This window comes from Notolepis coatsorum, assembly GCF_963971535.1.
Source record: "Notolepis coatsorum genome assembly, chromosome: 18".
Taxonomy (NCBI): domain Eukaryota; kingdom Metazoa; phylum Chordata; class Actinopteri; order Aulopiformes; family Paralepididae; genus Notolepis; species Notolepis coatsorum.
The window spans coordinates 95,413,587-95,440,225 of NC_140182.1; the positions used below are offsets into that span (position 1 = coordinate 95,413,587).

Sequence of the window (26,639 nt, forward strand, 5' to 3'; positions counted from 1 at the left end):
CCCAAAAATATGACCAGTACAACATTTTTTTTTTTAAATATTTTCTTTTATAGTTACAATAATAAGAAAATCATCTCTGTGTTATAATAATTGTCTCCCTCCTGGAGAAATTAACCGAACAAGCGAAACTGCACACACTCTCTATAACACTGAGGCAGCCCAGGTGCACTGCTGGTAGCTATTATTTTGATTGACATTGAAGCCAGGCTTAGATGTAATTTTCTGGCGTCCCTTAACATATTATTAGCCAATGAAGATTCAAGCTTAATTCAATGGGGTTGGTCTTAACGGCCCACCAGTCTGGTGACCTGGGGATTCCACTAGGATCTGGCTGCCTCACTCAGCCTGGGCGGCTGGGCCAGAAGTTCAAGACCAATCAAATCACATTAAAAGCTAAACGTGACAACGTCATCGCCTCGCGGCCTCGTTCAAAGTTTTAGCAGCTAGCAATCAATCAACAACAATGGAACGTGACGGAGATCTTGTCGAGTATCTATTACTAAATGATTTCACTAAATACAAATTTGAACAACAATTGCTCATCAAAGCAAAAGGAAGGCAGACACCACAGCTCTGCATTGTTCAGGCAAGAGCCGGGAAGGGACAACGTACTTTTAACCCTTAGGAGTCGACAGGGCTTATTTCACCCGTCGGCGGAGAACAAAAGGATTTAAATATCTCACAAATGCTCAGGAAGTCCCGTTTTTCAGAAATCTGTAAAAATAGAACAAAGACAATTTCGAGTGCATATAGTGTAATCTATATGTATCCTTACTTGCTAAACGTAATACGACTTGTAAATATGTTTAATTCTTGCTAAATTGTATAGTTCTAAATGATCCCTGTATTCCCCGAACTACAACGCGTCACGTACATGCACGTGCGCACACACAAACAGCGCATAGGTGTTAATCACTGAGCGATCTAATATGCATATTCTTCAGCGCGAGAGGGGGGGGGGGTTGTGTTTCTCACTGTCTGTCGTTGATAATATAATCTGAAGAGGTCCTGCATTATTATTATTATCATTCTCGAGAATACACGCGGACCCGACGGAACGTTAACTTATGAATTAAAAGTAGTCTAACATGCTTTTCATCCTCGCCCGTGTATATACCCACGTTGCGCTAAAACAACATAACTACTGTATGGCAGAGACAGAGTGTGTGTGTGTACGAGTTATGAGTTATCTCGCAGTTCATTCAAGCGCGCTACGTGATGACAGCTCTCTATCTAGAGTAGAAAGGTGCGCTCAGTAGAGCACACGCACACACACACTCTCTCTCTCTCTCTCAAACAGAGAAATCAAAAGAAATCAGTACATTACAGAAGGAATTTCTTGTACAGTCTTGTACAGTGGGTGACAATATTGTCACAAGGAAAGATGAAATTACATACCTAGGTTTCATCCTAGAGGCAAATCTTTCCTGTGACAAAATGGAATCCAATGTAATAAAAAAAGTCAAAAAGAAAGTTGCAAGCCATTCTGAAGAAGGTGTGTTCACACCGAAACGTCATGATTACAGGCTGCCAATAAATTTGGAAAAACCTGGAGTGCGTGCCTGGACATTGTTTCCCTATTTTTAAATAAAAAAAAGTCAACCAACGAACTAGATTCTTGTACCGGATCTCCTCTCTGGTAAACAAGAATACCCTGAAGGCTTATGGCGGCACACAATGTGATATGCTACAGTGTAGGTTAGTACATTCTGGAACGTTGTGTTGTCATAGTAGTGATGTCATAGCAGAACCTTCCAGACCTGCACTCATTGTATAATATTACTATACAACATATACTATTACTGCCAAGCAATGTGTGTGTGTGTAACTGAGGGGTACAATTCCCTGACTGTATTGATAAGTATGGTATCATTAAACCACTACCGCTTGATGTACTTTAACTTCTGGCCATACAGTACACGATGTCTAAGTATGATGAACACTTTCCCACATATGAAATCAGGTCCACACAAATATAACTGTTGTGAAGGGCCAGATTAAACCGAATATATATATTTATTATATATATATATTTAATTGTATTTGTATATTCTCTAATATTCCCTGATATCCCTTGTATATTCCTTGTACAATATGCATTGAATATCCATTCTAGCCTACTGAACATAATATGTCAAGTTAGACCGCGCTCTCAAGATACGACACTGGGTGCTGAAATCCCATTAAGTATTATATAAAAGAAGCAGTGAAGCCAGACCAGCACTCTCAGGTTCAAAATTTAATGGCAGCCTGAAACAAACATGTTTCGGAAATATGTATTCCTTCTTCAGTGTTATAGCTTGCAAGCTATAACACTGAAGAAGGAATACATATTTCCGAAACATGTTTGTTTCAGGCTGCCATTAAATTTTGAACCTGAGAGTGCTGGTCTGGCTTCACTGCTTCTTTTATATAGCCTACTGAACATCCCATAATAGTCTCCATTCTACTATTGGTCGAGACCTTGGTGCCAGGCTGCCATACCCCCCAGACCCAGTTCAAACGTACCGCTCAACATGTACGAACAAGTCCTAGTTCCGCGTAGGAATCTGGCTACCGCACCACTAATGGGACTATTTGTTCATAGTGCGTATATATACTGCGCTACTAAAGTAGGACTTCCTTTTCAGTCCAGTTTCTTACCCTCCAATAGAGTGACAGACGTAAAGCCTCCCCGCGACGCCACGTGTGGGAGTAAGGCCAAGTTCGGCCTACCATCGGTATTGAGACATCGTGTATATTAATATTTGAATAGTCATATTTGGCACTATATCGTCGAGTTGGACGTAGTCTATTAAGCTAATAATAGTCTGTTAATATATAGTGCTTCGTACGGTGAGAATACTACCGTAGTCAGCACCCCATCGTTTCGGGCAGAAAACTGGCTGTTTATCCAGGATGATCGACCCCATGTGAGATTGCACCCGAGGAGCCCCAGAGCCGACGAGCGAGTGGACCTGTATACCGGATTATTCTACCGACGACAGCCCGCCTTCCCAGGCACGGATTATGCTTTGTGTACAGTGATTATTCCATGGATAAAGACCCCCGACACTGCCGTGTGTTGGAACCCCCCCCCCTGGAGAGGACGCAAGGTGAGGAGACGCTCTGCAAGACGAGGTCGCTTCACGTCTCTCCTCCATGGACCGGAGGACGCCGGCCCACAAAGAGTCCATCTGCTTTCATCTGTGGTCCAAGGATCGCCGGCGCATTGAACGGCACTACAGTGGGTTCACCTGGGATACCCTTGGCCGGATGAGGCAGCCGGACTCTACCCCCCCCCCCCCCCCTTCCTACTCCTGTCGGCTTACAAGCGACCGGATTAACCCCCCCTAGTGTATCCAGTCTATAATCATTAAAGTATCATTGCTGTTATTCCTTAACTATTCCAGGTCGTAGATGTACCACCTGCGCCTTCAGAGATTGGACATTCTCTATTGATATACCGACGAATACTCTTGCCATAAAAGTGCATACTAATTCCCATTCATAAATGTGATTGATTTGATTAAGTGCTTGCTCTACACACCATCGCTGTGTAGAAATAAAGACCTATTTCTAATTCGTACATTTGTGTTGGATCCGTTTCATCTACGTGACAGTGTTCATCATAATATATTTATGCCGAGTACTGGGTGGCCGAATATTAAGTACAAAGGTAGTGGTAGTAAGTATCATATCTAGTAATACAGTCAGGGAATTGTACCCCTCAGTTACAATTGGTCCTTCGAGCCGGAGGGTAATTAGTGTAATATTAATATAGTGTTATTAATATTGAAATGGCCTATGATGAACACTCCACAAAACGATCCTCCTAACCAACGCCCGCAGCGCGAACGACGGCTCCCTCAGTACTTAGAGGCTTACGCTGTCAGTCAACAACCTAGTCTTCTACTAACAGTAAACGCGGTAAAACTAGAAAGTAAAAGTATGTCTAACCCCAACGCCCAGACTACCCCGACCATAGAGGCCCCTACGGGTTCTAATGTAACTGACCAAGTTCACGGTGGGGACCAGTGGGAACCAGACATGACTTCACACCCCGCCAGTACTGAAGAAGTAGTCCCCGATGAGTCCCGGGAGGAATACAACGCTACCGAGAGAGAACTCGGCACGGAAGAAGACGGGGAGAGCACCGTGGAGATAGAGCTCCAAGGCTCCGCAAGGAGTACCCCGAGGGAAGGCTCCCCTATACAACCGCCTTCTCCCAGCGAGGCAGAGAGGACCCTACAGCAGGCCTTCCTCATCAGCCTGAACGCCGCTGCTGAACGCGACCGACTGCAGATCCAGCAGCGGAGCGAAGAAGAGCATATACGTCTAGAAATAAGACGCATTCAGAGGGAAGAGAATGTGGCCCGAGACCGAGCAGACAGCCAGCGAGCAGCTGCTGGTGCTCTACGGGACGCAGAGCGCGACAGACAGCAAGCGCAACTAATAGAACAGCTGATCAGACGGACAACACCCTCTCCCTCCGCCAGAGGCTCCAGGAACTCGTCTAGACACACCTCCAGGGCGGCATCCCCTAGCCGAGTAAACTCTATACACGGGTGAGCACGACGCACGACCCGCACCGAGGAACAGCACCTGGACAAGCGGGCCATGGTACACTGCCGGTACCAGCCCATACCAAGGAGCGGGAGGAGACTCGCCTAGGAGGCCTCTCCCCCAACGCTCGCCGATGTATCCACAGTCAGCGTCATACATTGGCACGCCTATGGTACCCGACTTCACCCAAGAGAACCGGGCCCAGTATACAGAACTCCGCATGTGTCTGGAGACCATGTTGGTGGATGTATTGGATGAACGCCATAAATACGCCATCCTACTGAAGCACTTAAAGGTACCCCGCGCACATAATATAGCGCTCGCCTACGCGACTTCCACCACCCCATACACAGCAGCGCTGGTAGCATTGGACCAGAGGTATGGGCGCATATGGGATTACGTGATCCAGGAGATCCGACACATCGACCGCTTACCCCCAGCAATAGACAATCGAGCACTGGACGACCTGTCCATCAGAGTGCAGTCCCTGGTAGGGATGTTGGGAGCGCAGAGAGAGAAGGGGAGGCATGAACTTTACGCCAACTCAAATGTGGAAAGGATCTTGGAGAAGCTGCCGCCCGCTCGACAGGAGCGTTTTAGGCGGCAGAGAGACCACCGAGACCCGAATGGCCCCGAACCGAACCTCCTCGATCTAGCAGACTTTCTGGCGAGAGAAGTCAGCAGCCTACGGCTAGATACATTCGGACGGAGCACCCCTGGCTCCAGAGAAGGAACCAGACGACTAAATGATGGAAGAAGATCGGTGACTGTGATGCACCAATCGGAGTCAGTACCGAGCAGCAGGAGCCACAGTACCCCCTCCAGAACGGAGAAGTGGAAGATAGTGTGCCCCTACTGTGAGAAAGAACACTGGCTAGCGCAATGTGACTCCTTCCCCAAGCTGAACGCGGAGGAAGCAAGTCAATGGATAAAGTCCAACAAGCGCTGTTTTCGCTGTGCGCGCTCACACATGGCAGCCGAATGCCGCTTAAAGAAAAGGTGCACCAAGTGCGATGGAGCCCATCTGGACATACTTCACGACAGTAACAGACGGCGCCCTTCACCCGCACCATCCAGCAGCAAAGCGAGCGTCATGTACATCGATCCCGCCAGCAGCAGTGGAGCCCGAGTACTCCTAAAAGTAGTGCGTGTGACACTAAGCTACCAGAATAAAGTCCTGGACACTTACGCCGTCCTCGATGACGGGTCAGAGAAGACCCTTCTGCTCGCCTCCGCTGCGGCCCAGCTAGGGCTGCGGGGAAGCGAAACCCAAATGACAATTCGGACAATAAGACGAGATTTGAAGACGATAAAGGGCGAGAATGTCTCATTCTCTATCGCAGCAAGCGGCCAGCCTGAGCGACGGTACCAGATTACAGACGCTTTCACCAGCCAAGAAATAGGACTGTCGCGGTACACATACCCCGTCGCCAAGCTGATGGATAAATATGCACATCTGCGCAAGTTACCGATCCCGCTCATAGACAATGCTATGCCGACCCTGTCGATAGGCTCCGACCATGCAGACCTCATTGTCCCGATAGACCGGGTTCATACCGGACCCCGAGGCTGTCCTGCAGCAGTCGAGACCCGTTTGGGATGGACTCTCCAAGGCCCGCTCGCCAAATCTCTCAACCGAAGTACAGCCACTAGATGTCTCCACTCCCGAGTCACAGAGGGAGAAACCGCACTCCTGCAACACGTAGAGCGGCTATGGACCTTGGAACAAATGCCCTTTAAGAACGGAAAGAAAGACATTCGCTCTAAAGATGACATTTACGCCATTCACCTCCTCGAGACAGGGACCAAGAGAGTCCCGGTCAACGGCGTGTTGAGATACGCCACGCCACTCCTGCGGCGAGAAGGAATGCCTACTTTCCACGCCAAGACAGACGCCACAGAACGGTACCTGCTGAACACGGAGCGGCGCTTAGCCAAGAACCCCGCCCAAGAGAGTGTATACCGCGCTGAGATTGAGAAGCTCATCACAGCGTGACACGTCACAAAGATGGACATTAAAGAGGCTGACCAGACCACTGAATCGTGGTACGTGCCTCACCACAAGGTCCATCACAACGGTAAAGACCGCATAGTATTTAACTGCAGCTACCAGATCGGATCCCAAAATCTGAATAAAGAGTTACTGCCCGGTCCCACACTCGGCCCCTCCCTACTCGGCGTTCTACTCCGCTTCCGCCAGGAAAAGGTGGCCATCAGCGGGGACATTAAAGGAATGTTCCTGCAGGTGAGATTAGTAGAGGAGGACAAGCCCCTGTTACGGTTCCTATGGAGAGAGAAGCCAGGAGATGAGCACCCAGCCATCTACCAATGGGAAGTCCTCCCCTTCGGAACGACGTGCAGCCCCTGCTGTGCTACCTTTGCACTACAGAAACATGTAGCAGAGGACCCAGCAGCGGACGAAGAGGTCCGACACAGCGTAAAGAACAGCTTCTACGTAGACAACTGTCTACAAAGCCTTTCAACCCAGGAAGAAGCCGAGGCTCTCCTGATTAAACTCCGCGCCTCATTGATCAAAGGCGGCTTTGATCTCAGGCAGTGGGCCAGCAGCGATCCGCAAGTACTGCGCAGCCTCTCCTCCGAGGACAAGGCAGCCAGCAGCGAGACCTGGATGGCTACAATCCCGGGAGAAGCCCAGGAGATGACCCTGGGATTGGTGTGGCGATTCAAAACAGATTCGCTTCACTACAGACACAAGCCCCTGACTACGGAGCAGGGAAGGACGGCGGCGGCGCCGACCACCAGACGGAGTGTGTACACAACACTCGCTCGACAATATGACCCGCTAGGATGTATTCTACCGTACACCACCAGGGCAAAAATGATTGTACGAGCATTGTGGGACAAGGACCAGGGCTGGGAAGACCCCATTCCCGCACACCTTGCATCCACCTGGAGAGAGTGGGAGATGGAGCTCCACTCACTCCCAGGCGTTAATATGCGCCGAAGCTACTTCCCACCCACGGTGAGGCCAGAGACATGTAAAATGGACTTACACGTCTTCAGTGACGCCTCAGAGGTCGCATACGGATCAGTAGCCTACTTGCGGGCCCAAGAAAAGGGGGGAGAGATCTACACAGCATTTGTCCTCGCCCGCTCGAGAATAGCCCCACGCAAGCAACAATCTATCCCACGCCTAGAGCTCTGCGCAGCCCTAGCCGGAGCGCACCTAGCCACGCTCATCCAACGTGAGCTCACCATACCGGTGTCTAGAACAATCCTGTGGTCAGATTCCACGACAGTACTCGCCTGGATCAAATCGGACTCATGCAAGTACAAAGTCTTCGTGGGAGTCAGAGTCACCGAGATTCAAGACTTAACCGAAGAGTTAACCGGAGAAACAGAGTGGCGCTACGTTGATACAAAACAGAACCCAGCTGACGTCATCACCCGGGGAATGCCCCTAGATGACCTCACCCGTCGCAATGTCTACAGTGACGGCCCAGCATTCCTAAAGCTCCCGGAAGGAGAGTGGCCCACGCCTATCCCGAGGAAAGCCAGTCAGGAGGAGGCTGAGAATAAGAAGCCTGTGTTCTGTGGATTGAGCACTGTTATCTACCCAGTTACCCCCAACACACTCCTGATGGGGCGGCTAGATCCTGCATTACCCCAGACAATGTACCGGCCTGAAGAAGCGAACGGCCGACGAATGTGGAGGTACAGCCAAGTATTAGCCGACAAGTTTTGGAGCAGTTTCTTACTGCACTACCTACCGTCTCTACAGACCCGCCAGAAGTGGGTAAAGGAGAGAGACAATTTGACAGAAGGAACAGTCGTCATGATTATTGATCAATCACTGCCCAGAGCTATGTGGCCGGCCGGCCGCGTAAGCAAAGTGATCACCGGTGCCGACGGCAAGGTCCGAGCAGCTGAAGTGCTTGTCCAGGGTCGCACTTACACCCGTCCCGTGGCGAGGCTCATAGGACTGCCCCGACTCCCAGACACAATCGATGATGACCATGACCCTATAACCCTATGACTTTGTGAAGTTGACTGACCCCTACAGCAAACCCTTATGTGTAAATAGACAACGCGATTAATCTGTCTCTGCTTAACTGATTAGGTCTGGGACCAATCAGGGGGTGGCTGTTGTGAAGGGCCAGATTAAACCGAATATATATATTTATTATATATATATATTTAATTGTATTTGTATATTCTCTAATATTCCCTGATATCCCTTGTATATTCCTTGTACAATATGCATTGAATATCCATTCTAGCCTACTGAACATCCCATAATAGTCTCCATTCTACTATTGGTCGAGACCTTGGTGCCAGGCTGCCATACCCCCCAGACCCAGTTCAAACGTACCGCTCAACATGTACGAACAAGTCCTAGTTCCGCGTAGGAATCTGGCTACCGCACCACTAATGGGACTATTTGTTCATAGTGCGTATATATACTGCGCTACTAAAGTAGGACTTCCTTTTCAGTCCAGTTTCTTACCCTCCAATAGAGTGACAGACGTAAAGCCTCCCCGCGACGCCACGTGTGGGAGTAAGGCCAAGTTCGGCCTACCATCGGTATTGAGACATCGTGTATATTAATATTTGAATAGTCATATTTGGCACTATATCGTCGAGTTGGACGTAGTCTATTAAGCTAATAATAGTCTGTTAATATATAGTGCTTCGTACGGTGAGAATACTACCGTAGTCAGCACCCCATCGTTTCGGGCAGAAAACTGGCTGTTTATCCAGGATGATCGACCCCATGTGAGATTGCACCCGAGGAGCCCCAGAGCCGACGAGCGAGTGGACCTGTATACCGGATTATTCTACCGACGACAGCCCGCCTTCCCAGGCACGGATTATGCTTTGTGTACAGTGATTATTCCATGGATAAAGACCCCCGACACTGCCGTGTGTTGGAACCACCCCCCCCTGGAGAGGACGCAAGGTGAGGAGACGCTCTGCAAGACGAGGTCGCTTCACGTCTCTCCTCCGTGGACCGGAGGACGCCGGCCCACAAAGAGTCCATCTGCTTTCATCTGTGGTCCAAGGATCGCCGGCGCATTGAACGGCACTACAGTGGGTTCACCTGGGATACCCTTGGCCGGATGAGGCAGCCGGACTCTACCCCCCCCCCCCCTTCCTACTCCTGTCGGCTTACAAGCGACCGGATTAACCCCCCCTAGTGTATCCAGTCTATAATCATTAAAGTATCATTGCTGTTATTCCTTAACTATTCCAGGTCGTAGATGTACCACCTGCGCCTTCAGAGATTGGACATTCTCTATTGATATACCGACGAATACTCTTGCCATAAAAGTGCATACTAATTCCCATTCATAAATGTGATTGATTTGATTAAGTGCTTGCTCTACACACCATCGCTGTGTAGAAATAAAGACCTATTTCTAATTCGTACATTTGTGTTGGATCCGTTTCATCTACGTGACAGTGTTCATCATAATATATTTATGCCGAGTACTGGGTGGCCGAATATTAAGTACAAAGGTAGTGGTAGTAAGTATCATATCTAGTAATACAGTCAGGGAATTGTACCCCTCAGTTACAATAACAGTCGAAGGTTTAATATAGCAAAAGGTATATACAACATTCACTTAATTACATTTATGATTTGAATGCACTTGTAAGGCAAATGAGTATTCGTAGGCAAATCAACACTGAATGTCCAATCTCTGGTTACGCAGGAAGCAAGTATACAACCTGGTTCTTTAGGGAACTATAGCGATGGTACTTAATGATTATAGCGGGATACTAAAGGGGTCCTGCTGGTTGTAAGTCAGTAGGGGGGGGGGGGGGGTTTGGAGAGCCGTCAGCTGCATCCCATCTGGCCAACGATTCCTGGGGAGAATTCAGGTACAGAACACAGTGCCCGCAGGATCTTGATCCACAGATGAATACACTTGGGCCCTCTTGTAGACGGTAGCTGTAGGCTGTAGGTCCACAACGAAGGAGAAGCGAGGCGGCCTCGGTCTGGGTTGAGCGCCGTCTCACCTGGGCTCCTCTCGGGGGTAATTCCAACACTCACCGGCGTTGGCTGTTATCCGCTCCACAAATCAAAGCACCCAAAGCAAATAGATATTCCATGCCGTATAGGCTCAGCAGTCGTCCGGGTAGGTAATCCAATGTGCAGGTCCCCCTCGGTCCTCGTCTAGAACTCCTCGGATGCAAGCACCACACGTGGTCTGCCCAGCCTGGTTAAGCTTCTAGATAACACGAGGAGGCGATGGGGGTGCTACTCACTTTAGAACTCGATACCGCACGATGCACCATACATAATAGACTATTATTAACTTAATAGAAATACGTCCCACTCGACGGTACAGTGCCAAACTATGACAATTCAGCTATGAATTTACACGAGGTCTCAATGCCTATTCTGGGGCCAAATAGGCCATACTGCACCACACGTGGGTCGTGGGTGAGGCTTCACGTCTGTTACTAGGTTGGAGGGTAAAGGACTAATGGACTAAAAGAAAGTTCTACTTTACTTGCGCCATATTTATATGCACGGTGAACAAATAGTACCATTCGTATTTCGGTAGCCGTATTCCTACGCGGAACCTGGGCTAGTTGGGACATGTTCGTCGGCACTATTGAACTTGACTCAAGGGGCTTGTCTGCTGGCGCCAGGTTCTTGTCCAATGAGAGAATGAACTATTATGGGCTGTAGTAGACTAAAGGGATATTCAGTGTATATGTACAAAGAATATACAAGGGATATCAAACGATATACAAATACTATTAAATATATATCCATAAATAAATATATATATTCGGTTTAATCTGATCCTTCACAACAGCCGCCCCCTAATTAGTCCCACCTAATTAGCTAAGCAGAGACAGATTAACCGCACTGTCTACCACTCAAGGTCCGCTGTAAGGGTCAGTCAACTCACAAAGTCGTGGGGTCATGGTCGTCATCGATAGTGTCTGGGAGTCTTGGCAGTTCTATTAGCCTCGCCACGGGTCGTGTGTAAGTCCGCCCTTGGACGAGCACTTCAGCTGCTCGGACCTTGCCATCGGCACCGGTGATCACTTTGCTTACGCGGCCAGCCGGCCACATAGCTCTGGGTAGTGACTGGTCGATAATCATGACGACTGTTCCTTCTGTCAAATTGTCTCTCTCTTTTACCCACTTCTGGCGGGTCTGTAGAGACGGTAGATAGTGGAGTAGGAAGCTATTCCAAAACTTGTCAGCCAGTACTTGACTGTACCTCCACATTCTTCGGCCGTTCGCTTCTTCAGGCCTGTACATTGTCTGGGGTAGCGCGGGGTCCAGCCGCCCCATCAAGAGTGTGTTGGGGGTGACTGGGTCGACATCTGCTACATCACTTGAGACGTAACCGAGGGGCTTGGAGTTCAATACTCCCTCGATCTCCGTGAGGACTGTCATTAGGACTTCTTCCGCCACAGTCTGGGCCCCAAGCACGGCGTACAGGGCTGTCTTTATAGAACGTACTTCTCGTTCCCAGGTTCCACCGAAGTGGGGTGCGTTCGGGGGATTAAACTGGAAGTCAATCTGGGATGGAGCGAGGTGGGTCTTAAGTTCTGGGCCCATAGCTTGGAAGCTCTCTCTCAGCTCTCTTTCTCCGCCTTTGAAGTTTGTCCCGTGATCAGACAACAATGTAGACGGTTTTCCTTTCCGCGATGTGAATCTTCGGAATGCCATAAGGAATGAGTCTGTGCTCATGGTTGGAAGGAGTTCGATATGTATCGCTCTGGTGGTCATGCATTTGAATACAATACCCCACCGCTTCTCGGTTCCTCTTCCTTTCTTTATATACAACGGGCCAAAACAGTCCATGCCTGTGGAGGGAAAGGGCTTGTCGCCGAGTCGGAGGCGACAGGGAGGTAGGTCAGCCATCCGGGGTATGCTGGGCTGCGCGCGCCACTTTCGGCAGTCTAGACAGGTTCGCTGGAAGCGTCGCACTGCTTCTCTCCCTTGAAGTATCCAATAGCGACGTCTGATCTCCGCGAAGACTCTCTCTGCTCCTGCGTGGTGCACATCCTCGTCGTATTTCTTTATGATCAGCTCTGTGACCTTGTGTCGGCTGTTCAAGACTATCGGGTACTTAACGTCATCCGGTAGGTCGGGGGCTCTCCGCAGACGACCACCCACTCTGATGAGATTATGGGCGTCACTCTCGGGTGCCAGGTGGAGCAGTCTGCTGTCTGATGGGACGGGCTTTCCTCCCTGTAGACAGTCTAGCTCATCGGGGAACGAGTCTCTCTGGGCTCGTTGTAGTAGAAGAAGTTCTGCTTCTTCGTAGTCAGCTGCTGAAATGTCAGTGGTGGGCTGAATCTCTGGGTGGTGCCACAGGAATGTCTTTAGCTGCGCACTCTGTAGGGTGAGGCAGTCATCTATGTTGGGGTCTGTGGAGGCGACTGTGCTCAATCCACAGAACATAGGTTTCTTGTTTTCAGCCTCCTCTTTACTCGCCTCCCGTGGGGTGGGCGTAGGCCACTCTTCTTCCGGGAGCTTGAGGAACTCTGGTCCGTCACTGTAGATGTTGTGACGGGTGAGGTCATCTAGGGACATTCCCCGGGTGATGACGTCAGCTGGGTTGTGTTTGGTGTCCACATACCGCCAGCTTGCTGCTTCTGTTAACTCTTGAATCTCTGTGACTCTGACTCCCACGAAGACCTTGTATCTGCATGAATCAGACTTGATCCATGTGAGTACTGTCGTAGAGTCTGACCACAAGATTGTTCTTTGCACCGGGATGGTGAGTTCACGTTGGATTAACGTGGCTAGATGCGCTCCTGCTAGGGCTGCGCAGAGCTCTAGACGCGGGATAGATTGTTGCTTTCGTGGGGCTATTCTTGAGCGAGCCAGGATGAAAGCGGTGTGTATCTCTCCTCCCTTCTCTTGGGCACGCAAGTAGGCCACAGATCCATAGGCTACTTCGGAGGCGTCGCTGAAGACGTGTAGATCCATCTTGCATGTCTCTGGCCTCACTGTGGGTGGGAAGTAGCTGCGGCGTATGTTGACGCCTGGGAGTGAGCGGAGTTCCGTCTCCCACTCTCTCCATGTGGAGGCAAGGTGTGCGGGTATTGGGTCGTCCCAGCCCTGGTCCTTGTCCCATAGTGCTCGTACAATCATCTTTGCCCTGGTGGTGTAAGGTAGAATACATCCCAACGGGTCATATTGTCTGGCGAGTGTTCTGTACACACTCCGTCTGGTGGTCGGTATCGCCGTCGACCTTCCCTGCTCCGTGGTCAGGGGTTTGTGTCTATAGTGGAGCGAGTCTGTTTTGAAGCGCCAGACTAGTCCTAGTGTCATTTCTTGGGCTTCTCCTGGGATGGTCGCCATCCAGGTCTCGCTACTGGCTGCCTTGTCCGCGGGGGAGAGGCTGCGCAATACTTGCGGGTCGCTGCTGGCCCACTGCCTGAGATCAAAGCCGCCTTTGATCAGGGAGGCGCGTAGCTTGAGTAGGAGAGCCTCGGCTTCTTCTTGGGTCGAAACGCTTTGTAAACAGTTGTCCACGTAGAAACTGTTCTTCACACTGTGTCGGACCTCTTCATCTGCTGCTGGGTCCTCTGCGACGTGTTTCTGCAGTGCAAATGTAGCACAGCACGGGCTGCATGTGGTTCCGAAGGGGAGGACTTCCCATTGGTAGATGGCTGGGTGCTCATCTCCGATCCTCTCTCTCCCTAGGAACCGCAGTAGGGGCTTATCCTCCTCCACTAGTCTCACCTGCCGGAACATCCCTTTGATATCCCCGCTGATAGCCACCTTGTCCTGGCGGAAGCGTAGTAGCACGCCTAGTAGAGAGGGGCCGAGTGTGGGGCCGGGCAAGAGCTCTTTATTCAGATTCTGGGATCCGATCTGGTAGCTGCAGTTAAACACAATGCGATCCTTGCCGTTGTGGTGGACCTTGTGGTGCGGCACGTACCATGATTCGGTCGTCTGATCGGCCTCTTTAATGTCAATCTTCATTACGTGTCTCGCTGTGATTAGCTTCTCAATCTCAGCGCGGTACACACTCCCTTGAGCGGGGTCTTTGGCTAGGCGCCGCTCTGTGTTCAATAGATACCGCTCCGTAGCTTCTTTCGTGGCGTGAAAGGTGGGCATTCCCTCTCGCCTCAGGAGTGGAGTTGCGTATCTCATCACTCCGCTGACTGTGACTCTCTTTGTCCCTTGCTCGAGGAGGTTTATGGCGTAAATGTCTTCTTTAGAACGAATGTCTTTCTTTTCGTTCTTAAAGGGCATTGTCTCTAGTGTCCATAGCCTCTCGACATGCTGCAGGAGAGTGGTGTCTTCTTCTGTCACTCTGGAGTGGAGGCAGCTAGTGGCTGCTGTTCGGTTGAGAGATTTAGCGAGGGGGCCTTGTAGTGTCCATCCTAGGCGGGTCTCGACTGCTGCAGGACAGCCTCTGGGTCCTGTATGGACCCGGTCTATCGGGACTATGAGGTCTGCATGGTCGGAGCCTATCAGCAGGGTCGGGGTGGCGCCGTCTATGAGCGGGATAGGTAGTTGACGCAGGTGCACATATTTATCCATCAGTTTGGCGATGGGGTAGGTGTACTGTGATAGTCCTATTTCTTGGCTGGTGAAAGCATTTGTAATCCTATACCGTCTCTCTGGCTGCCCGCTTGCTGCGATAGTGAAGGAGACATTCTCGCCTTTTATCGTCTTTAAATCTCTTCTTATTGTCCGAATCGTCATCTGGTTCTCGCTCCCCCGCAGTCCCAGCTGGGCCGCAGCGGATGCGAGGAGAAGGGTCTTCTCTGACCCGTCATCAAGGACGGCGTAAGTGTCCATGACTTTATCTTGGTGGCTCAATGTTACACGGACTACCTTTAAGAGCACCTGGGCGCCGCTGCTGCTGGCGGGGTCAATGTACATGACACTTGCCTTTGTGCTGCTCGATGGTGCAGGTGCAGGCTTTCTTCTGTTACTGTCGTGTAGGACATCTAGGTGGGCTCCGTCACACCGACTGCACCTCTTCTTTAGGCGGCACTCGGCTGCCATGTGACTGCGCGCACATCGGTAACAGCGCCTGTTGGACTTTATCCATTGACTCACTTCTTCTGCATTCATCTTCTTGAACAGGTCACATTGTGACAGCCAGTGTTCCTTCTCGCAGTACGGGCACACCATCTTCCACTTCTCTTTTCTCGAGGGGGTACTGTGGTTCTTACTGCTCGGTACTGATTCTGATTGGTGCATGACAGTCACTGATCTTCTTCCATCGTTTACTCTCCTAGGTCCCTCTCTGGAGCTTGGTGTGCTCCGCACGAATGTATCCAAGCGTAGGCTGCTGACTTCTCTCGTCAGGAAGTCGGCTAAATCGAGGAGGGATGGTTCGGGACCGTTAGGATCACGGTGGTCTCTTTGCCGCCTAAAGCGCTCTTGTCTGGCGGGCGGCAGCTTCTCTAAAATCCTCTCGACGTTAGAGTTGGCGTATAGCTCGTGCATACCCTTTTCTCGTTGCGCTCCCAGCATCCCTACCAGGGACTGCACTTTTATAGACAGGTCGTCTAGTGAGCGATTGTCTGTTGCTGGGGGTAGGCGGTCAATATGCCTTATCTCTTGGATTACGTAATCCCATATACGTCCATATCTCTGGTCCAGCGCTGCTAGAGCCGCGGTGTATGGGGTCGTAGAGGTGGCATAGGCTAGCGCTATATTGTGCGCTCGGGGTACTTTCAGGTGCTTCAGTAATATTGCATACTTGTGGCGTTCGTCAACGACATCCACCATCATTGTCTCTAAGCACATCCGGAGCTCCGTGTACTGTGCTCGATTCTCATGGGTGAAGTCTGGAAACGTCGGTGTGCCAATGTATGACGCCGTGGATGGCTGGCACATCGGTGAGCGTTGGGAGAGAGGCCTCCTAGGCGAGTCTCCTCTTGCGCCTCTCTGTGGGCTGGTACCGGCAGGGTACCATGGCCCGCTGGTCCAGGTGCTGTTCCTCGGGGCTGGTCGTGCGTCATGCTCACCCGTGAATAGAGTCGGGGGTCTGTAGCGCAGCGCCGCGGGGGTATAGCCTGGGCTGTACTGGACCTCCTGGTCCGGTGGAGTACTGTGCTGTCGTCGGGCTTGGTTCTCCTCCTCTCCCTCTTCTTCTTCTGTCAGGTCCTCTAGATCCTGTAGTCGTTTATTTAGCCTCTCCGCAGTGTATGCTGCTCCTTCCTTGTAGCTGGGTCTCGCTTGGACCGGTCGGGGAAGGGGGTCTGCGGGGGGTATAGGCTCTCTCTGGTGGTCAAGTTCAGGGTCGCTTGGTCGGTTAGGGGATGCTGCCCTTGACTGTTGTCTCGACGAGGCCCTTGAACCCCTGGCGGAGGGAGAGGGTGTTGCCTTGGTGATCAGCTGCTCCATTAGCTGCGCTTGTAGTCTGTCGCGCTCGCCCTGTAGTCTGTCGCGCTCGGCTTCGCGCTGGATGAGAGCGATGTCGCGCTCTGCTTCTCTTTGGGCACCGTCAGCGGCGCGCTGGGTGTCGGACCGGTCTCTTGCCATATTCTCTTCCGTCTGAAGGCGTCTCATCTCCAGGCGTATGTGCTCTTCTTCGCTCCGTTGCTGTGTTTGGAGTCGATCGCGTTCACCCTGAAGTCGATCGCGTTCACCCTGGAGTCGATCGCGTTCGGTAGAGGCTGTCAGGCTGACGAGGAACGCCTGTGACAGCATCCTCTCCGCCTCGCTGGGGGAAGACGCTTGTAGAGGTGAGCCGCTCCTGGCTGTACTCGTTGGGGAGTCCTGGAGCTCTATCTCCTCGGCGCTCTCCTCATCTTGTTCCGTGCAGGGTTCCACCTCTGGAGGGTTGTCTTCCTCCCGGAGCTGGTCGGGGACTACTTCTTCGGTATTGGCGGGGGGTAAAGGCATGTCTGTTCCCTCCTGGTCCCCACCGTGAGCTTGGTCAGTTACATTAGAACCCACTAGGGCCTCTGTGGTCGGGGTAACCTGGTCGTTAAGGTCAGACATAATTTTACTTTCTACTTTTACCGCGTTTACCGTCTGTAGAAGGCTAGGTAGTTGACTGACAGCGTAATCCTCTAAGTACTGAGGTGTCTGTCGTCTGCGCCGCGGGCGTTCTACGTTAGGAGGACCGTTTCGTGGAGTGTTCATCATAGGCCATTTCAATATTAATAACACTATATTAATATTACGCTAGTTACCCTCCGGCTCGAAGCACCAATTGTTTTTTTTTTTTTATTGGTCTTTTTCCCCCTCCATTTTTCCTCCGATTTTCTCCCATCCCAATGTTAGTCGTATGCCAATTCCCAGTCCCTTCCTGGTCGCTGCGCTTTACCCCCCACAGTCAGATCATTTGGGAGAGTGGAGGCTACCACGTGCTTCCTCCGACACACGTCCAGCCAATCACCGCTTCTTTTCACCTGGCAGCGCGGATTCTCATTGAGAGGGCGTAGCGTGTGGGAGGACCACACTATCCCCCTCACGTCCAATCCGCGCTTAGCAGGCGCCCCGACCGAACTGTAGGAGTCGCTGTTTACAACGACCCGGACCCACCCCGCCAGCTTCTCCCACCCTCTGATACAGCCAATTGTATCAGTGCAGATGGCCAGCCAAGCTGGTGACAACCCCGGAGCTGTGAGCTGGATTCGAACAGGCGAGCCAAGCTCACAGCTCCGGGGCTGGTGACGAACGCAATCTCCGCTCGACCACCTAACCTCGAAGGACCAATTGTAACTGAGGGGTACAATTCCCTGACTGTATTGATAAGTATGGTATCATTAAACCACTACCGCTTGATGTACTTTAACTTCTGGCCATACAGTACACGATATCTAAGTATGATGAACACTTTCCCACATATGAAATCAGGTCCACACAAATATAACAGTCGAAGGTTTAATATAGCAAAAGGTATATACAACATTCACTTAATTACATTTATGATTTGAATGCACTTGTAAGGCAAATGAGTATTCGTAGGCAAATCAACACTGAATGTCCAATCTCTGGTTACGCAGGAAGCAAGTATACAACCTGGTTCTTTAGGGAACTATAGCGATGGTACTTAATGATTATAGCGGGATACTAAAGGGGTCCTGCTGGTTGTAAGTCAGTAGGGGGGGGGGGGGTTTGGAGAGCCGTCAGCTGCATCCCATCTGGCCAACGATTCCTGGGGAGAATTCAGGTACAGAACACAGTGCCCGCAGGATCTTGATCCACAGATGAATACACTTGGGCCCTCTTGTAGACGGTAGCTGTAGGCTGTAGGTCCACAACGAAGGAGAAGCGAGGCGGCCTCGGTCTGGGTTGAGCGCCGTCTCACCTGGGCTCCTCTCGGGGGTAATTCCAACACTCACCGGCGTTGGCTGTTATCCGCTCCACAAATCAAAGCACCCAAAGCAAATAGATATTCCATGCCGTATAGGCTCAGCAGTCGTCCGGGTAGGTAATCCAATGTGCAGGTCCCCCTCGGTCCTCGTCTAGAACTCCTCGGATGCAAGCACCACACGTGGTCTGCCCAGCCTGGTTAAGCTTCTAGATAACACGAGGAGGCGATGGGGGTGCTACTCACTTTAGAACTCGATACCGCACGATGCACCATACATAATAGACTATTATTAACTTAATAGAAATACGTCCCACTCGACGGTACAGTGCCAAACTATGACAATTCAGCTATGAATTTACACGAGGTCTCAATGCCTATTCTGGGGCCAAATAGGCCATACTGCACCACACGTGGGTCGTGGGTGAGGCTTCACGTCTGTTACTAGGTTGGAGGGTAAAGGACTAATGGACTAAAAGAAAGTTCTACTTTACTTGCGCCATATTTATATGCACGGTGAACAAATAGTACCATTCGTATTTCGGTAGCCGTATTCCTACGCGGAACCTGGGCTAGTTGGGACATGTTCGTCGGCACTATTGAACTTGACTCAAGGGGCTTGTCTGCTGGCGCCAGGTTCTTGTCCAATGAGAGAATGAACTATTATGGGCTGTAGTAGACTAAAGGGATATTCAGTGTATATGTACAAAGAATATACAAGGGATATCAAACGATATACAAATACTATTAAATATATATCCATAAATAAATATATATATTCGGTTTAATCTGATCCTTCACAACAGTGTGTGTGTCTATCTATATCTCCCTATCTCCCTCTCTCTCCCTCCATCTCTCCTCTGTATCTCCCTCTTTCTTTCTCTTCCTCTATATCCCTCTCTCTCCCCCTCTCTCCCTCTATCTCTCTTTCTTTCTCTCCCTATATATCCTCTCTCTCTCCTTATCTCCCTTTTTCTCCCTCTCTCTCTCCCTCTCTCACTTTCTCTGAACTGCACCCACTCACCCACCCACGCAGATACACACACACATTTGAAATGTTTATTTATGTCCACATAAACAGAAGTACAAGGAAGCCTCATACAAAGGACATAAACAATGCGAGTGCAATCAGAAAATTATGAAGAACAGTCAGGTACAGGTCTTTTTTTCTTTCTTTCTTTCTTTCTTTCTTTCTTTCTTTCTTTCTTTCTTTCTTTCTTTCTTTCTTTCTTTCTTTCTTTCTTTCTTTCTTTCTTTCTTTCTTTCTTTCTTTCTTTCTTTCTTTCTCTCTCTCTCTCTCTAAAATACACTATACTGTAAACACAGTAAAATCATGGTAATTGTGCATATGTTGGGTATTGTATGGATACAATACCCAACTATGTAGTGGCCGCTTGTCGCTAGGCTAGGCCTCCTGCTGGGTCCATTCACTGGAATAACAAAGGAACGACTGGGCCTTTGCTCCAGGTGTGAAATGGTTCTAGTGACAATGATTCTGGGAGTGTAGTTCTTTCATCAGATAGCTGAATGAACTTGGATCCTGTTCAAGTCCTATTCTGAAAAGTAGTTAGGATTTTACCAGAATGTTTGATAGGACATGGATTGAAAACTATCGTCTCAAATTTGACAATTGATGGCTTATTTTGAAGGTATGAATCTGTAATTTTACATTATGTAACAAAAAAAAAGAGAATATTCTGAGGAAGAGAAGCACTTCAGCTAGACTCCAGAGGGTTTTAATGTCGATAACTATAAGCGAACTGGAATGGCTAACTGGTTCGGCTAACAGAGGACAATTGTTTTGTTTGAGATGTTTCAAGATTCAAGAGGTTTATTTTCGACAAAGCGGCTGCGGGACTAAACAATCCCTGGACCACCACTGGATATTCTGATTTAACAAATCTGTCCAAGTCCCTTGACAAGGTAAGCCTACAGTACTTCATAGTGCTGACCAATGCCAATAGTGTGCTATTTCATTTCTGTGATGCTGAATTCTAACTAATGTTAGCAATCTATAGTTCACTGCCATAGCAAGCTACCTTCGTAGTAAAAATTATTTAATATTTGACAGCAATGCAACGGGTGGAAAACAGCCAACATGGGCATGGCTAGATTTAGTACTGGGTGAATGACAAGAGCTAACGTTACGTTAGTCGACCGGAATCAAACACGGTGCTAGCTGGCTAACTAGCTAACGTTAGTTCCTGTCAAAACGAATGGTTTGGTATGACCGTCAAGTTATTTATATTTGACATTAGCTATTTATGGGTAGCATATTCTGATTCTAGCTCACTGATTAGATCACTCAGTCACATTAAACTGTTTCCTTTTTATAGCTTGCTTGCTACTCACCTAACGTTATGTGACTGACAAACTGCACCCCGCTGGACTACTTCCGGGGGTGTTCCAAGGGTGAGCATAATATTAGTGGTTTTGACACCGCAATGTTTAACGCATTATCAAAACATAGGTTGTGAAAAAAAATTCTGACTTGGCAATTGGCATGATGGCATCCTCGGTCAATTACCTCACGCAACGCCACTGCCATGGTTACAGTAGCACCACCAGGAGATAATTTTGGGTAGGTTTCTTCTTTCTTTATGGTTTATCAACATAGTGTTAGAATTCAAATAGTTAAATAATGTGTAAACTGAAACTCATATTCAGACTGGGTATGGTCCTTAACCCTCATGTTGTGTTAGGAATTGGCACCACTGACCGTTGTTAGCGGGTCAATGTTGACTCGGGGTCTAACTCAGTCCTGACCACTAAAAAGAAAGGAGTATCACTCAATATAGTTCTGTATCGTTAGTGGCTTAGCTTGGCATCACTACTGCACTATCTCGCGTACGTGCACGCGTACTGAATAAACCACAAATGTACCTCTAATACCAGTATTAGTCTGACCACACCCCTCATCAGCTTACCTTCATAAGCAGGTGTGTGGTCACCTGCTCTCCTCCTTCTCGCTTTCACCACAAGGAAGAAGTGCCTCGGTAGATCCCCACACTTGACACCATGATGGAAGAAATTGGATTAGGAACAGCTTGGGAAACAAGGATACGTTGACATCATATCTTTATTTTCTCTCTCACTATTTTCGAGAAAATACGGCGATATTGTCTTCGTACTGGAGTGTCTAGAAGATGATGATCATTCTAAAAACCCTCCACCGGTTTTCGTATTGGGAGCACGCCGCTGCATGCTTCTCAACTGCAGTTCCTTGCTGTGTTTGTTGGGGTGAAACCTGTCAGGCCACAGCTGAACTGTCGGACATGCCGCTGTTGTGAGAAGCGGTGCGTTCCAGGTTGGGTGAGTAGTGTTTGCTGGCGGGCTCCACTTGTCTGTTAGTGCTATGGGGGCTACTTGACAAAGTTTATGGAAACCGGCCCCAGGCTAGGGTCCTTTGTTTAGCCGCCTAGGCGACGGAAGGCCTTGGTCTGGAGACCATTATAGTTTTAACTAGTGGGCCGCGACCATTGACACTGGTGATCCCTGTGTGTTCTGGACGAGTGGATTCTCTCTGTCACCGTGTTAAGACCCCATCTTTCATATCCAAATGAGAGTATTCCTTCACGAGGGGATATGTGCATGTAATGTGCGATAGCGGCAGATTCATGTTCGAAGTCAGCTACACAGGCCAGTTGGTACTGTGCTGATTCCGCCGGATGTTCACCGTTGTGAAGCGGTGTTGACGTCTTGTTTTCTCTTTTCTCTTAAAAAGTGAGGAGAGGTTCAGAACGGCGGCCTGTCTGGGTGAGTGTTATGTCATTGTTTACATGTTCATAGCTTACGGTTAGCCAGTCAGCTGTTAACTGCTGCGTTAGCCTGCTGGATCGCTGCATGGCCTGCTTAAGGCCTACTATTAGCCAGTCAGCTGTTAGCTGCGGGGCTAGCATGTCGTGGTCGCTGGGTAAACGTTAGCTTGCTGCTAGGGCCATGGCTGGCGCGGGGTAGCTTAGCTTCTCGCGCGCCGCCGGAGCTCGCTTCTGATCGCCGTTGGCTTGATGCTATTCTGTTGAACGTGCTTTGATTTTAACATGTTTTACACTCTTGACCGCGACGTCATCCTTGACAGGGGATGTTTCGTCGACCCTGCCCTGAGCCTGGACGAGGATTGCGTCAACAAAGAGGACTGTAGCGACTGGTTGGAGCGGCGACGCTGCCCGGATCGAACAACACAGGTCGGCTGTGTTCTACGGTGTCTTGTGACTGCACTTCGCTGATCTGCGTTCCGGGTAGGTACGGGGTTGGCCAGACCTCATAACACGTCTTCTGGTTTTACTTTGCTAAATGTATTGTGAATAACGGTGTTTTTTCCCAAAACGTGTGTTGTTGCAATGCATTTAGGATACGTTGCGGGTTATGTGTGAGCTGTTTTTGTCACTGGCAGTTAGCTTCTCCGTGCAGATCGTGATGTATTGATCTGGTTGTTGTGTGAGAAACATCATGGTGTTTATGTGTACCGTGTACTCACTACTAAGGCAACTAACCTATGAAGCTATGCTTGGTGACAAGTGAGTAAAAGAATGTTCTTTCTCAGACTGTAATGACAATGAACAGTGTGTTCACACATTAACAGGTTTTCCTGTTTTAACTGGCCGTATTGAGGGTAAAATAGGAGGATTGTGTTTTCCCCCCCGGTTCCCTGGGGACTTTATCACCTCCTATCAGACATGTTGTGCATTAATTGTGTCTTTTGTGTGGTAGGGATACGATGTAACTCTTAGCTTGATTGCTGAGGTTGTGCTAAATCTGCTGGAGAAACTTATTTCCTAAAGGGAAATTGGTTTGGTTGCTGTCATGTGTGCTTAGCAAGGCCTGTGGTTGATACTAATCAAGAATGATGTATTCTCTCATTGTGAAAAAAACGGCGTTCCTCTGTTGAGTGTTTTTGCCATTTTTTGTAGGTGATGATGGGTTGTGTGTGTCATGTGACCTACAACTGGGTTGTACTGGCCACAGAAGCACATGTGTATGTTGGACCGGGGTTCTTAGAGCCCTCTCTATTCTGTGTTTTTCCTTAGTAAAAATCGGATAGCAGGTTAGCTCATGCGCTGTGTGGAGCTGTGAAACGCTTCATAGAGCTGACTATGACTGTGTCATATTCTCTTTTTGTCGTTACGTCGTATCATGGGTGTGGGGTCGTAAAGGGGTGAACTGGTAACCTTTCCTCTCCCCATTGTTCTGTCGGTCAGGGGTACACCCCCTGTCCTTCAAGGTTCCCGTCACGTGGCGGTTCGGCACGTTGCGGGGGGGGGGGGGGGGGGGGGGGGGGAGGGAGTTCCTGGTCCCACGGCCTGGTATATTGGGCGTGTGCACCGCAGGAATTCCCCCGCCATAGAGTACGTCACCGTGCGCGTCTCTGTTGGTAGGACTTCCGTGTGCTGTTCAGGTCCATGTGATGGATCTGTTTTCAGGGGGGGTGGTCAGGGCTCCTCCTCACCAAGCGCCTATTCAGGCCTTCTGTGAGTTCGGACTCCTTCTTCCATGTGAGGAAGCCTCCATCAGAGTACAGAGCCTTCCTCCTCGGATTGTCAAAGTGAGTGGACCCTCTAGAAGGGTCCTTTTCTATTGTATGTATATTCGATTCAATTCGTTTGTTGAGTGTGTATGGGTTCAGTGCCTCTTCCCCGGAGGCCCTAAAACCAGTTTTTTACATGGCTCAAGGTGCAATATATTCTTTTCAATCTGTACAGCTCGCGTGGGAAGTCTCTCTGGGGATCCCCGTCTCTTTCCTATGGGAGGGTGGTGGGATGTAAAAATGTGAACATTTTTTACCCCGGCTGTGTAGACTGGGATACATACTGTTGATGCTTCCTTCTTTCTATTCCAGAAGTGTTGGAGTTAGGGAGTGTCACACCCCTCTTGTCGTTCCCCTGGGCGCCTTGGGGATTCAATGACAGGTCTAAATAGCCTGTTCATTGATGGGGGTGTGTCCCGACGCACGTATAGTGCTAGCTCGCTGTAAACAGGCGATTGGCTGGCACGCCTTGGTTGCTTGTGGTTGAAACAGCGTTTTTATAAAGCAACTGAGATGGGGGTTTTTCCTCTTCCGACGACCACATCCCATGACCTGGGTGGGTTGTCGACGGATTCTCGTTCATGTCTGGGGGATGATGACGGGATGGATCTGAACATATGTAGTGGGGTCTCACGCCCTTGGGGTGGGCCACCAGGCGCGGTTCGTCCGAACGTCTGGGTGGCGCCTTCTTTTCATGTTAAGATCAACACGCATATCTGCCCTTCTCCTGGAGTAGGCATGTCGGCGTGGTTAGGGCACGGGACTGGTTCTGGTCACGCTGGTCCAGATCAGTTGAACCCGTTGTCCGCCGGGGATGCAGATCTGCTGTTCTGGTACCCTGAGGGACTTGGGCTTTTTTCAGGGGGAAAAATGCCAGGTCGGTCTGGGTGTCGCAGGGTTAAGCGCTATGGAGACCCTGGTTGGGTATGTTTTTACTCAGCACTGTCGTCATGGCTTACAGCCATGCCATTCTGTACGCGCTCGATCTCGTCGGATCTCGGCCGCTGCACAGGTTGGTCCTGGTTGGTACTTGGTTGGGAGACCGCCGGGGAATACCGGGTACGGTGTGCTTAGGGGCTGGTTCTCCATTATTTTTCGCTCCTCTCTCACGCATGGCGAAGAGGGGCCTGTGGGGGTGGTTTTTTGACCTCCTCTGGTGACCCTGTGCTTCCCGTACCGCCAGGCCCGGTCCGAAGTGATGTTTGCGACCCGTAGGCCTGGGTTAACCCTTTTTGGAAACTGAAACACTTGTACTGCGGTATAGCCGGTGTATGCCCGCAGGTGTGTTTTGGAGTTTTTTTCTTGAGGGGTTATAGGAACAACCACCGCATTGGGTAACACCGAGGTGGTTGATTCCCTGGTGTGTTGGAGCAGTGTCAACTCCCGGGTTCACCGTTTGAGGGTGCCCCTGCACGTTCATGACGTCTGCCAATCGTGTCAGCCTTCTCTGCCTCGACCCCTCTGGGTGGGGGTTTTTAAATGGAGGCTTGGTCATGCAACACCGCCAGCTTACGCTCCTTCCGCCGGGGCGGCTGTGTTCAGCTGTCCCCTCTGGCGCCTGTCTCGTCCGCAGTCTCCAGGCTAGGGTTAACAGCCTGTTGCCTGGTTTTTCCCCGGTGCGCTGCCTGCTTCCGTTGGTTAACCTTTTTGTGTGCTTACGGCCATGCTGACTGCCTGTTCTGCAGGGTCAGTGTGCCAGGCGGTGTGCTATTGGGGGGACGGGGCCCGCTCGGCTTACGGCCATACCGACCTGAACGCGCCCGATCTCGTCCGATCTCGGAAGCTAAGCAGGTTCTGGCCTGGTTAGTACTTGGATGGGATTCCGCCTGGGAATACCAGGTGCAGTAACTGAGGGGCCTTTGTCCGAATACGCTGGCGATGTGGGGGGCGGGGCACTACGTGCCCACCTGGTGGGGTCTTGATGCTGGCATCATGGACTTCTCCGGGCCCCCATTCCAGGGAGTCCAGTCCTTTTGGTGGGTCTGGGTCTTCCTTCGCGCTCCGCTGCTACGGCCTTGCCACGGGGTTGGGTTTGCCCTTGGCCCCGTGATTCTGGGGGCAGTAACGAGGTTGTTCCTCCGTTCGTTCCCGGGTGGCATGCGGGTTGTGCGTGTGTGTAGTCGTGGGGTCAAGCCACGGTCTGCTCACCCTGTGCGTTAAGTTGCTTGAGTGCCTCTTCGCACGGTCGGGTCCGTCGCCTTCCCGTGAAGCCTCTAATAGGGGGGGATACCCTCCATTAGGGGGGGTCGGGGGGGCTCGGCCCTCCCTGTTCTGATGGTTTTGGGGGGCTGTCAGCGGGGTGTATTTGTCAGCCAAGTGGCTCCGCTTGGCCT

At 50.2% G+C, this 26,639-nt stretch overlaps 1 protein-coding gene across 1 annotated transcript in view; it reads right to left on the minus strand.

Moving 5' to 3' along the window:
• reln (reelin) overlaps positions 1-26,639 on the minus strand; it is a gene marked incomplete at its 5' end in the record, with an annotated part of 170,994 nt that overhangs the window by 18,049 nt on the left and 126,306 nt on the right.